At 34.8% G+C, this 13,186-nt stretch overlaps 5 non-coding genes across 5 annotated transcripts; all 5 read left to right on the forward strand.

Moving 5' to 3' along the window:
• Nucleotides 1–846: 846 nt before the first annotated feature.
• Nucleotides 847–920, forward strand: TRNAS-ACU (transfer RNA serine (anticodon ACU)). Its single transcript has one exon. It is a non-coding gene; the product is annotated as a tRNA-Ser (tRNA).
• Nucleotides 921–3,184: 2,264 nt separating this feature from the next.
• On the forward strand, nt 3,185–3,258 carry TRNAS-ACU (transfer RNA serine (anticodon ACU)). The gene has a single exon. It is a non-coding gene; the product is annotated as a tRNA-Ser (tRNA).
• Nucleotides 3,259–5,512: 2,254 nt separating this feature from the next.
• Nucleotides 5,513–5,586, forward strand: TRNAS-ACU (transfer RNA serine (anticodon ACU)). Its single transcript has one exon. It is a non-coding gene; the product is annotated as a tRNA-Ser (tRNA).
• A 3,428-nt stretch (nt 5,587–9,014) lies between these two features.
• Nucleotides 9,015–9,088, forward strand: TRNAS-ACU (transfer RNA serine (anticodon ACU)). The gene has a single exon. It is a non-coding gene; the product is annotated as a tRNA-Ser (tRNA).
• Nucleotides 9,089–12,509: 3,421 nt separating this feature from the next.
• On the forward strand, nt 12,510–12,583 carry TRNAS-ACU (transfer RNA serine (anticodon ACU)). Its single transcript has one exon. It is a non-coding gene; the product is annotated as a tRNA-Ser (tRNA).
• The last annotated feature ends 603 nt before the right edge of the window (nt 12,584–13,186 follow it).

Below are 13,186 nucleotides of genomic sequence, written 5' to 3' on the forward strand. Positions count from 1 at the left end.
ACAAATTTGTTCTCTGAAAAGTGTCCACAAAGCCAAGTCTCTGATTAACACCTTTGTAGGGATGGTTTTTCACCTATTACTAAATTAAATTTGCTTCATTGGAAAGGCAGCAAGATGCATCCTCATTTCAATGTCTACTGAAATAATACGGGTTGACACCAGGAAACATTAACGCCACTGCATCCTTGCTGCTTTCTCATGTGGAAGTCTGTTTAATGTGAAAACAAGGTGATATCTAATTAGCACACAGGTAAGGATTTAAGAAAATCTTTATTTAAGGGTGAAGATGTTTCTCACAAAATCGTTGCCCCAATGCATCATTGAAATTCAAGCTAGAAAGATGATTTTAATATATCACTTGTACATTTTGTATTGCTCTTCTGGTGACAATGTAGTTTGTTTTTGTCAATTACCCTTTTAATAATAGGGTAAAGAAAATTAAGTGGATTTTTGAAAGAAAACAATACTGTCAATATACTATTAAAACAAATTAAAATGGTAAAAGTTATTGTACTTTAAGTAAACATAAAATAGCTAACATATCAATCCCAGTTTTGGATTACTTTAATTAACAAAAAAAATGCATATAGCAGAGGATAGTTTCAATCTGCCTACCTCTGGGTTATGGGCCCAGCATGCTTCCATTGCAGTACTCTGCTGCACATGTAAGTGCAAGAGATCCTGAAGCACTCACTCATCATGGGAAAGTACCAATGTGTTTCTTCTTGGTTGATTTAAGAAAATTCTTACAAAAACTCTCCAGATTATTGACTTTTTAAAGTTTTTCTAGGAAACGTTCTAGATGTATGCTTATTAGCCTTTGTCAGTACGCACTTTTTACAAAGTGTCTCTGTGGCGCAATCGGTTAGTGTGTCTGGCTACTAACCAAAAGGTTGGTGGTTCAATCCCACCCAGGGACGTAATTGACCTTGTTATCAGATTTTGGTGATCTTTAAGTAGACAAGTCAAAATTTCAAACCCCCTGTTATGGTGTAGGGTACCTGGCCTTCTCTGATGTAATCAGAGTTAGATTTGATTCAGTGATTTTATAAAAACAGATAGGAAGCACAATTTAGCAGTGGGTTGCAGAGAAAAAGAAATATGCTGGCAAAAAAATCCAATTGAGTGATTAAACAGCTCTTCATTTTCTGGCTTTATTTTTATGCTAACAAATTTGTTCTCTGAAAAGTGTCCACAAAGCCAAGTCTCTGATTAACACCTTTGTAGGGATGGTTTTTCACCTATTACTAAATTAAACTTGCTTCATTGGAAAGGCAGCAAGATGCATCCTCATTTCAATTTCTACTGAAATAATACAGGTTGACACCAGGAAACATTAAAGCCACTGCATCCTTGCTGCTTTCTCATGTGGAAGTCTGTTTAATGTGAAAACAAGGTGATATCTAATTAGCACACAGGTAAGGAATTAAGAAAATCTTTATTTAAGGGTGAAGATGTTTCTCACAAAATCGTTGCCCCAATGCATCATTGAAATTCAAGCTGGAAAGATGATTTTAGTATATCACTTGTACATTTTGTATTGCTCTTCTGGTGACAATGTAGTTTGTTTTTGTCAATTACCCTTTTAATAATAGGGTAAAGAAAATTAAGTGGATTTTTGAAAGAAAACAATACTGTCAATATACTATTAAAACAAATTAAAATGGTAAAAGTTATTGTACTTTAAGTAAACATAAAATAGCTAACATATCAATCCCAGTTTTGGATTACTTTAATTAACAAAAAAAATGCATATAGCAGAGGATAGTTTCAATCTGCCTACCTCTGGGTTATGGGCCCAGCATGCTTCCATTGCAGTACTCTGCTGCACATGTAAGTGCAAGAGATCCTGAAGCACTCACTCATCATGGGAAAGTACCAATGTGTTTCTTCGTTGGTTGATGGAAGAAACATCTTACAAAAACTCTCCAGATTATTGACTTTTTAAAGTTTTTCTAGGAAACGTTCTAGATGTATGCTTATTAGCCTTTGTCAGTACATATTTTTTGCAAAGTGTCTCTGTGGCGCAATCGGTTAGTGTGTCCAGCAACTAACCAAAAGGTTGGTGGTTCAATCCCACCCAGGGACGTAATTGAACTTGTTATCAGATTTTGGTGATCTTTAAGTAGACAAGTCAAAATTTCAAACCCCCTCTTATGGTGTAGGGTACCTGGCCTTTCCTGATGTAATCAGAGTTAGATTTGATTCAGTGATTTTATAAAAACAGCTAGGAAGCACAATTTAGCAGTGGGTTGCAGAGAAAAAGAAATATGCTGGCAAAAAAAATCCAATTGAGTGATTAAACAGCTCTTCATTTTCTGGCTTTATTTTTATGCTAACAAATTTGTTCTCTGAAAAGTGTCCACAAAGCCAAGTCTCTGATTAACACCTTTGTAGGGATGGTTTTTCACCTATTACTAAATTAAACTTGCTTCATTGGAAAGGCAGTAAGATGCATCCTCATTTCAATGTCTACTGAAATAATACAGGTTGACACCAGGAAACATTAACGCCACTGCATCCTTGCTGCTTTCTCATGTAGAAGTCTGTTTAATGTGAAAACAAGGTGATATCTAATTAGCACACAGGTAAGGAATTAAGAAAATCTTTATTTAAGGGTGAAGATGTTTCTCACAAAATCGTTGCCCCAATGCATCATTGAAATTCAAGCTGGAAAGATGATTTTAATATATCACTTGTACATTTTGTATTGCTCTTCTGGTGACAATGTAGTTTGTTTTTGTCAATTACCCTTTTAATAATAGGGTAAAGAAAATTAAGTGGATTTTTTAAAGAAAACTATACTGTCAATATACTATTAAAACAAATTAAAATGGTAAAAGTTATTGTACTTTAAGTAAAAATAAAAGAGCAAAAATATTAATCCCAGTTTTGATTACTTAAATTAACAAAAAAAATGCATATAGCAAAGGATAGTTTCAATCTGCCTACCTCTGGGTTATGGGCCCAGCATGCTTCCATTGCAGTACTCTGCTGCACATGTAAGTGCAAGAGATCCTGAAGCACTCACTCATCATAGGAAAGTACCAATGTGTTTCTTCGTTGGTTGATGGAAGAAACATCTTACAAAAACTCTCCAGATTATTGACTTTTTAAAGTTTTTCTCTGAAACGTTCTAGATGTATGCTTATTAGCCTTTGTCAGTACGTACTTTTTACAAAGTGTCTCTGTGGCGCAATAGGTTAGTGTGTCTGGTTACTAACCAAAAGGTTGGTGGTTCAATCCCACCCAGGGACGTAATTGACCTTGTTATCAGATTTTGGTGATCTTTAAGTAGACAAGTCAAAATTTCAAACCCCCTGTTATGGTGTAGGGTACCTGGCCTTCTCTGATGTAATCAGAGTTAGATTTGATTCAGTGATTTTATAAAAACAGATAGGAAGCACAATTTAGCAGTGGGTTGCAGAGAAAAAGAAATATGCTGGAAAAAAAAATCCAATTGAGTGATTAAACAGCTCTTCATTTTCTGGCTTTATTTTTATGCTAACAAATTTGTTCTCTGAAAAGTGTCCACAAAGCCAAGTCTCTGAGTAACACCTTTGTAGGGATGGTTTTTCACCTATTACTAAATTAAACTTGCTTCATTGGAAAGGCAGCAAGATGCATCCTCATTTCAATTTCTACTGAAATAATACAGGTTGACACCAGGAAACATTAACACCACTGCATCCTTGCTGCTTTCTCATGTGGAAGTCTGTTTAATGTGAAAACAAGGTGATATCTAATTAGCACACAGGTAAGGAATTAAGAAAATCTTTATTTAAGGGTGAAGATGTTTCTCACAAAATCGTTGCCCCAATGCATCATTGAAATTCAAGCTGGAAAGATGATTTTAATATATCACTTGTACATTTTGTATTGCTCTTCTGGTGACAATGTAGTTTGTTTTTGTCAATTACCCTTTTAATAATAGGGTAAAGAAAATTAAGTTGATTTTTTAAAGAAAACTATACTGTCAATATACTATTCAAACAAATTAAAATGGTAAAAGTTATTGTACTTCAAGTAAAAATAAAAGAGCAAAAATATCAATCCCAGTTTTGATTACTTAAATTAACAAAAAAAATGCATATAGCAAAGGATAGTTTCAATCTGCCTACCTCTGGGTTATGGGCCCAGCATGCTTCCATTGCAGTACTCTGCTGCACATGTAAGTGCAAGAGATCCTGAAGCACTCACTCATCATGGGAAAGTACCAATGTGTTTCTTCGTTGGTTGATGGAAGAAACATTTTACAAAAATTCTCCAGATTATTGACTTTTTAAAGTTTTTCTAGGAAACGTTCTAGATGTATGCTTATTAGCCTTTGTCAGTACATACTTTTTGCGAAGTGTCTCTGTGGCGCAATCGGTTAGTGTGTCCAGCTACTAACCAAAAGGTTGGTGGTTCAATCCCACCCAGGGACGTAATTGACCTTGTTATCAGATTTTGGTGATCTTTAAGTAGACAAGTCAAAATTTCAAACCCCCTCTTATGGTGTAGGGTACCTGGCCTTCTCTGATGTAATTAGAGTTAGATTTGATTCAGTGATTTTATAAAAACAGCTAGGAAGCACAATTTAGCAGTGGGTTGCAGAGAAAAAGAAATATGCTGGCAAAAAAAATCCAATTGAGTGATTAAACAGCTCTTCATTTTCTGGCTTTATTTTTATGCTAACAAATTTGTTCTCTGAAAAGTGTCCACAAAGCCAAGTCTCTGATTAACACCTTTGTAGGGATGGTTTTTCACCTATTACTAAATTAAACTTGCTTCATTGGAAAGGCATCCTCATTTCAATGTCTACTGAAATAATACAGGTTGACACCAGGAAACATTAACGCCACTGCATCCTTGCTGCTTTCTCATGTAGAAGTCTGTTTAATGTGAAAACAAGGTGATATCTAATTAGCACACAGGTAAGGAATTAAGAAAATCTTTATTTAAGGGTGAAGATGTTTCTCACAAAATCGTTGCCCCAATGCATCATTGAAATTCAAGCTGGAAAGATGATTTTAATATATCACTTGTACATTTTGTATTGCTCTTCTGGTGACAATGTAGTTTGTTTTTGTCAATTACCCTTTTAATAATAGGGTAAAGAAAATTAAGTGGATTTTTGAAAGAAAACAATACTGTCAATATACTATTAAAACAAATTAAAATGGTAAAAGTTATTGTACTTTAAGTAAAAATAAAAGAGCAAAAATATCAATCCCAGTTTTGATTACTTAAATTAACAAAAAAAATGCATATAGCAAAGGATAGTTTCAATCTGCCTACCTCTGGGTTATGGGCCCAGCATGCTTCCATTGCAGTACTCTGCTGCACATGTAAGTGCAAGAGATCCTGAAGCACTCACTCATCATGGGAAAGTACCAATGTGTTTCTTCGTTGGTTGATGGAAGAAACATCTTACAAAAACTCTCCAGATTATTGACTTTTTAAAGTTTTTCTAGGAAACGTTTTAGATGTATGCTTATTAGCCTTTGTCAGTACACACTTTTTACAAAGTGTCTCTGTGGCGCAATCGGTTAGTGTGTCTGGCTACTAACCAAAAGGTTGGTGGTTCAATCCCACCCAGGGACGTAATTGACCTTGTTATCAGATTTTGGTGATCTTTAAGTAGACAAGTCAAAATTTCAAACCCCCTGTTATGGTGTAGGGTACCTGGCCTTCTCTGATGTAATCAGAGTTAGATTTGATTCAGTGATTTTATAAAAACAGATAGGAAGCACAATTTAGCAGTGGGTTGCAGAGAAAAAGAAATATGCTGGCAAAAAAAAATCCAATTGAGTGATTAAACAGCTCTTCATTTCTGGCTTTATTTTTATGCTAACAAATTTGTTCTCTGAAAAGTGTCCACAAAGCCAAGTCTCTGATTAACACCTTTGTAGGGATGGTTTTTCACCTATTACTAAATTAAACTTGCTTCATTGGAAAGGCAGCAAGATGCATCCTCATTTCAATGTCTACTGAAATAATACAGGTTGACACCAGGAAACATTAACGCCACTGCATCCTTGCTGCTTTCTCATGTAGAAGTCTGTTTAATGTGAAAACAAGGTGATATCTAATTAGCACACAGGTAAGGAATTAAGAAAATCTTTATTTAAGGGTGAAGATGTTTCTCACAAAATCGTTGCCCCAATGCATCATTGAAATTCAAGCTGGAAAGATGATTTTAATATATCACTTGTACATTTTGTATTGCTCTTCTGGTGACAATGTAGTTTGTTTTTGTCAATTACCCTTTTAATAATAGGGTAAAGAAAATTAAGTGGATTTTTTAAAGAAAACTATACTGTCAATATACTATTCAAACAAATTAAAATGGTAAAAGTTATTGTACTTTAAGAAAAAATAAAAGAGCAAAAATATCAATCCCAGTTTTGATTACTTAAATTAACCAAAAAAATGTATATAGCAAAGGATAGTTTCAATCTGCCTACCTCTGGGTTATGGGCCCAGCATGCTTCCATTGCAGTACTCTGCTGCACATGTAAGTGCAAGAGATCCTGAAGCACTCAGTCATCATGGGAAAGTACCAATGTGTTTCTTCGTTGGTTGATGGAAGAAACATCTTACAAAAACTCTCCAGATTATTGACTTTTTAAAGTTTTTCTAGGAAACGTTCTAGATGTATGCTTATTAGCCTTTGTCAGTATGTAGTATTTGCAAAGTGTCTCTGTGGCGCAATCGGTTAGTGTGTCCGGCTACTAACCAAAAGGTTGGTGGTTCAATCCAACCCAGGGACGTAATTGACCTTGTTATCAGATTTTGGTGATCTTTAAGTAGACAAGTCAAAATTTCAAACCTCCTGTTATGGTGTAGGGTACCTGGCCTTCTCTGATGTAATCAGAGTTAGATTTGATTCAGTGATTTTATAAAAACAGCTAGGAAGCACAATTTAGCAGTGGGTTGCAGAGAAAAAGAAATATGCTGGCAAAAAAAATCCAATTGAGTGATTAAACAGCTCTTCATTTTCTGGCTTTATTTTTATGCTAACAAATTTGTTCTCTGAAAAGTGTCCACAAAGCCAAGTCTCTGATTAACACCTTTGTCGGGATGGTTTTTCACCTATTACTAAATTAAACTTGCTTCATTGGAAAGGCAGCAAGATGCATCCTCATTTCAATGTCTACTGAAATAATACAGGTTGACACCAGGAAACATTAACGCCACTGCATCCTTGCTGCTTTCTCATGTAGAAGTCTGTTTAATGTGAAAACAAGGTGATATCTAATTAGCACACAGGTAAGGAATTAAGAAAATCTTTATTTAAGGGTGAAGATGTTTCTCACAAAATCGTTGCCCCAATGCATCATTGAAATTCAAGCTGGAAAGATGATTTTAATATATCACTTGTACATTTTGTATTGCTCTTCTGGTGACAATGTAGTTTGTTTTTGTCAATTACCCTTTTAATAATAGGGTAAAGAAAATTAAGTGGATTTTTTAAAGAAAACTATACTGTCAATATACTATTAAAACAAATTAAAATGGTAAAAGTTATTGTACTTTAAGTAAACATAAAATAGCTAACATATCAATCCCAGTTTTGGATTACTTTAATTAACAAAAAAAATGCATATAGCAGAGGATAGTTTCAATCTGCCTACCTCTGGGTTATGGGCCCAGCATGCTTCCATTGCAGTACTCTGCTGCACATGTAAGTGCAAGAGATCCTGAAGCACTCACTCATCATGGGAAAGTACCAATGTGTTTCTTCGTTGGTTGATGGAAGAAACATCTTACAAAAACTCTCCAGATTATTGACTTTTTAAAGTTTTTCTAGGAAACGTTCTAGATGTATGCTTAAAGGCCTTTGTCAGTATATATTTTTTGCAAAGTGTCTCTGTGGCGCAATCGGTTAGTGTGTTCAGCAACTAACCCAAAGGTTGGTGGTTCAATCCCACCCAGGGATGTAATTGAACTTGTTATCAGATTTTGGTGATCTTTAAGTAGACAAGTCAAAATTTCAAACCCCCTCTTATGGTGTAGGGTACCTGGCCTTCTCTGATGTAATTAGATTTGATTCAGTGATTTTATAAAAACAGCTAGGAAGCACAATTTAGCAGTGGGTTGCAGAGAAAAAGAAATATGCTGGCAAAAAAAATCCAATTGAGTGATTAAACAGCTCTTCATTTTCTGGCTTTATTTTTATGCTAACAAATTTGTTCTCTGAAAAGTGTCCACAAAGCCAAGTCTCTGATTAACACCTTTGTAGGGATGGTTTTTCACCTATTACTAAATTAAACTTGCTTCATTGGAAAGGCAGTAAGATGCATCCTCATTTCAATGTCTACTGAAATAATACAGGTTGACACCAGGAAACATTAACGCCACTGCATCCTTGCTGCTTTTTCATGTAGAAGTCTGTTTAATGTGAAAACAAGGTGATATCTAATTAGCACACAGGTAAGGAATTAAGAAAATCTTTATTTAAGGGTGAAGATGTTTCTCACAAAATCGTTGCCCCAATGCATCATTGAAATTCAAGCTGGAAAGATGATTTTAATATATCACTTGTACATTTTGTATTGCTCTTCTGGTGACAATGTAGTTTGTTTTTGTCAATTACCCTTTTAATAATAGGGTAAAGAAAATTAAGTGGATTTTTTAAAGAAAACTATACTGTCAATATACTATTAAAACAAATTAAAATGGTAAAAGTTATTGTACTTTAAGTAAAAATAAAAGAGCAAAAATATTAATCCCAGTTTTGATTACTTAAATTAACAAAAAAAATGCATATAGCAAAGGATAGTTTCAATCTGCCTACCTCTGGGTTATGGGCCCAGCATGCTTCCATTGCAGTACTCTGCTGCACATGTAAGTGCAAGAGATCCTGAAGCACTCACTCATCATAGGAAAGTACCAATGTGTTTCTTCGTTGGTTGATGGAAGAAACATCTTACAAAAACTCTCCAGATTATTGACTTTTTAAAGTTTTTCTCTGAAACGTTCTAGATGTATGCTTATTAGCCTTTGTCAGTACGTACTTTTTACAAAGTGTCTCTGTGGCGCAATCGGTTAGTGTGTCTGGTTACTAACCAAAAGGTTGGTGGTTCAATCCCACCCAGGGACGTAATTGACCTTGTTATCAGATTTTGGTGATCTTTAAGTAGACAAGTCAAAATTTCAAACCCCCTGTTATGGTGTAGGGTACCTGGCCTTCTCTGATGTAATCAGAGTTAGATTTGATTCAGTGATTTTATAAAAACAGATAGGAAGCACAATTTAGCAGTGGGTTGCAGAGAAAAAGAAATATGCTGGGAAAAAAAATCCAATTGAGTGATTAAACAGCTCTTCATTTTCTGGCTTTATTTTTATGCTAACAAATTTGTTCTCTGAAAAGTGTCCACAAAGCCAAGTCTCTGATTAACACCTTTGTAGGGATGGTTTTTCACCTATTACTAAATTAAACTTGCTTCATTGGAAAGGCAGCAAGATGCATCCTCATTTCAATGTCTACTGAAATAATACAGGTTGACACCAGGAAACATTAACGCCACTGCATCCTTGCTGCTTTCTCATGTGAAAGTCTGTTTAATGTGAAAACAAGGTGATATCTAATTAGCACACAGGTAAGGAATTAAGAAAATCTTTATTTAAGGGTGAAGATGTTTCTCACAAAATCGTTGCCCCAATGCATCATTGAAATTCAAGCTGGAAAGATGATTTTAATATATCACTTGTACATTTTGTATTGCTCTTCTGGTGACAATGTAGTTTGTTTTTGTCAATTACCCTTTTAATAATAGGGTAAAGAAAATTAAGTTGATTTTTTAAAGAAAACTATACTGTCAATATACTATTCAAACAAATTAAAATGGTAAAAGTTATTGTACTTCAAGTAAAAATAAAAGAGCAAAAATATCAATCCCAGTTTTGATTACTTAAATTAACAAAAAAAATGCATATAGCAAAGGATAGTTTCAATCTGCCTACCTCTGGGTTATGGGCCCAGCATGCTTCCATTGCAGTACTCTGCTGCACATGTAAGTGCAAGAGATCCTGAAGCACTCACTCATCATGGGAAAGTACCAATGTGTTTCTTCGTTGGTTGATGGAAGAAACATTTTACAAAAATTCTCCAGATTATTGACTTTTTAAAGTTTTTCTAGGAAACGTTCTAGATGTATGCTTATTAGCCTTTGTCATTACGTACTTTTAGCGAAGTGTCTCTGTGGCGCAATCGGTTAGTGTGTCCGGCTACTAACCAAAAGGTTGGTGGTTCAATCCCATCCAGGGACGTAATTGACCTTGTTATCAGATTTTGGTGATCTTTAAGTAGACAAGTCAAAATTTCAAACCCCCTCTTATGGTGTAGGGTACCTGGCCTTCTCTGATGTAATCAGATTTGATTCAGTGATTTTATAAAAACAGCTAGGAAGCATAATTTAGCAGTGGGTTGCAGAGAAAAAGAAATATGCTGGCAAAAAAAATCCAATTGAGTGATTAAACAGCTCTTCATTTTCTGGCTTTATTTTTATGCTAACAAATTTGTTCTCTGAAAAGTGTCCACAAAGCCAAGTCTCTGATTAACACCTTTGTAGGGATGGTTTTTCACCTATTACTAAATTAAACTTGCTTCATTGGAAAGGCAGTAAGATGCATCCTCATTTCAATGTCTACTGAAATAATACAGGTTGACACCAGGAAACATTAACGCCACTGCATCCTTGCTGCTTTCTCATGTAGAAGTCTGTTTAATGTGAAAACAAGGTGATATCTAATTAGCACACAGGTAAGGAATTAAGAAAATCTTTATTTAAGGGTGAAGATGTTTCTCACAAAATCGTTGCCCCAATGCATCATTGAAATTCAAGCTGGAAAGATGATTTTAATATATCACTTGTACATTTTGTATTGCTCTTCTGGTGACAATGTAGTTTGTTTTTGTCAATTACCCTTTTAATAATAGGGTAAAGAAAATTAAGTGGATTTTTTAAAGAAAACTATACTGTCAATATACTATTAAAACAAATTAAAATGGTAAAAGTTATTGTACTTTAAGTAAAAATAAAAGAGCAAAAATATCAATCCCAGTTTTGATTACTTAAATTAACAAAAAAAATGCATATAGCAAAGGATAGTTTCAATCTGCCTACCTCTGGGTTATGGGCCCAGCATGCTTCCATTGCAGTACTCTGCTGCACATGTAAGTGCAAGAGATCCTGAAGCACTCACTCATCATGGGAAAGTACCAATGTGTTTCTTCGTTGGTTGATGGAAGAAACATTTTACAAAAATTCTCCAGATTATTGACTTTTTAAAGTTTTTCTAGGAAACGTTCTAGATGTATGCTTATTAGCCTTTGTCATTACGTACTTTTAGCGAAGTGTCTCTGTGGCGCAATCGGTTAGTGTGTCCGGCTACTAACCAAAAGGTTGGTGGTTCAATCCCATCCAGGGACGTAATTGACCTTGTTATCAGATTTTGGTGATCTTTAAGTAGACAAGTCAAAATTTCAAACCCCCTCTTATGGTGTAGGGTACCTGGCCTTCTCTGATGTAATCAGATTTGATTCAGTGATTTTATAAAAACAGCTAGGAAGCATAATTTAGCAGTGGGTTGCAGAGAAAAAGAAATATGCTGGCAAAAAAAATCCAATTGAGTGATTAAACAGCTCTTCATTTTCTGGCTTTATTTTTATGCTAACAAATTTGTTCTCTGAAAAGTGTCCACAAAGCCAAGTCTCTGATTAACACCTTTGTAGGGATGGTTTTTCACCTATTACTAAATTAAACTTGCTTCATTGGAAAGGCAGTAAGATGCATCCTCATTTCAATGTCTACTGAAATAATACAGGTTGACACCAGGAAACATTAACGCCACTGCATCCTTGCTGCTTTCTCATGTAGAAGTCTGTTTAATGTGAAAACAAGGTGATATCTAATTAGCACACAGGTAAGGAATTAAGAAAATCTTTATTTAAGGGTGAAGATGTTTCTCACAAAATCGTTGCCCCAATGCATCATTGAAATTCAAGCTGGAAAGATGATTTTAATATATCACTTGTACATTTTGTATTGCTCTTCTGGTGACAATGTAGTTTGTTTTTGTCAATTACCCTTTTAATAATAGGGTAAAGAAAATTAAGTGGATTTTTTAAAGAAAACTATACTGTCAATATACTATTAAAACAAATTAAAATGGTAAAAGTTATTGTACTTTAAGTAAAAATAAAAGAGCAAAAATATCAATCCCAGTTTTGATTACTTAAATTAACAAAAAAAATGCATATAGCAAAGGATAGTTTCAATCTGCCTACCTCTGGGTTATGGGCCCAGCATGCTTCCATTGCAGTACTCTGCTGCACATGTAAGTGCAAGAGATCCTGAAGCACTCACTCATCATGGGAAAGTACCAATGTGTTTCTTCGTTGGTTGATGGAAGAAACATTTTACAAAAATTCTCCAGATTATTGACTTTTTAAAGTTTTTCTAGGAAACGTTCTAGATGTATGCTTATTAGCCTTTGTCAGTACGTACTTTTTGCGAAGTGTCTCTGTGGCGCAATCGGTTAGTGTGTTCAGCTACTAACCAAAAGGTTGGTGGTTCAATCCCACCCAGGGACGTAATTGACCTTGTTATCAGATTTTGGTGATCTTTAAGTAGACAAGTCAAAATTTCAAACCCCCTCTTATGGTGTAGGGTACCTGGCCTTCTCTGATGTAATCAGATTTGATTCAGTGATTTTATAAAAACAGCTAGGAAGCACAATTTAGCAGTGGGTTGCAGAGAAAAAGAAATATGCTGGCAAAAAAAATCCAATTGAGTGATTAAACAGCTCTTCATTTTCTGGCTTTATTTTTATGCTAACAAATTTGTTCTCTGAAAAGTGTCCACAAAGCCAAGTCTCTGATTAACACCTTTGTAGGGATGGTTTTTCACCTATTACTAAATTAAACTTGCTTCATTGGAAAGGCAGTAAGATGCATCCTCATTTCAATGTCTACTGAAATAATACAGGTTGACACCAGGAAACATTAACGCCACTGCATCCTTGCTGCTTTCTCATGTAGAAGTCTGTTTAATGTGAAAACAAGGTGATATCTAATTAGCACACAGGTAAGGAATTAAGAAAATCTTTATTTAAGGGTGAAGATGTTTCTCACAAAATCGTTGCCCCAATGCATCATTGAAATTCAAGCTGGAAAGATGATTTTAATATATCACTT

Source organism: Pseudophryne corroboree, chromosome 8 (genome assembly GCF_028390025.1).
Source record: "Pseudophryne corroboree isolate aPseCor3 chromosome 8, aPseCor3.hap2, whole genome shotgun sequence".
In the NCBI taxonomy this organism is placed as follows: Eukaryota; Metazoa; Chordata; class Amphibia; order Anura; family Myobatrachidae; genus Pseudophryne; species Pseudophryne corroboree.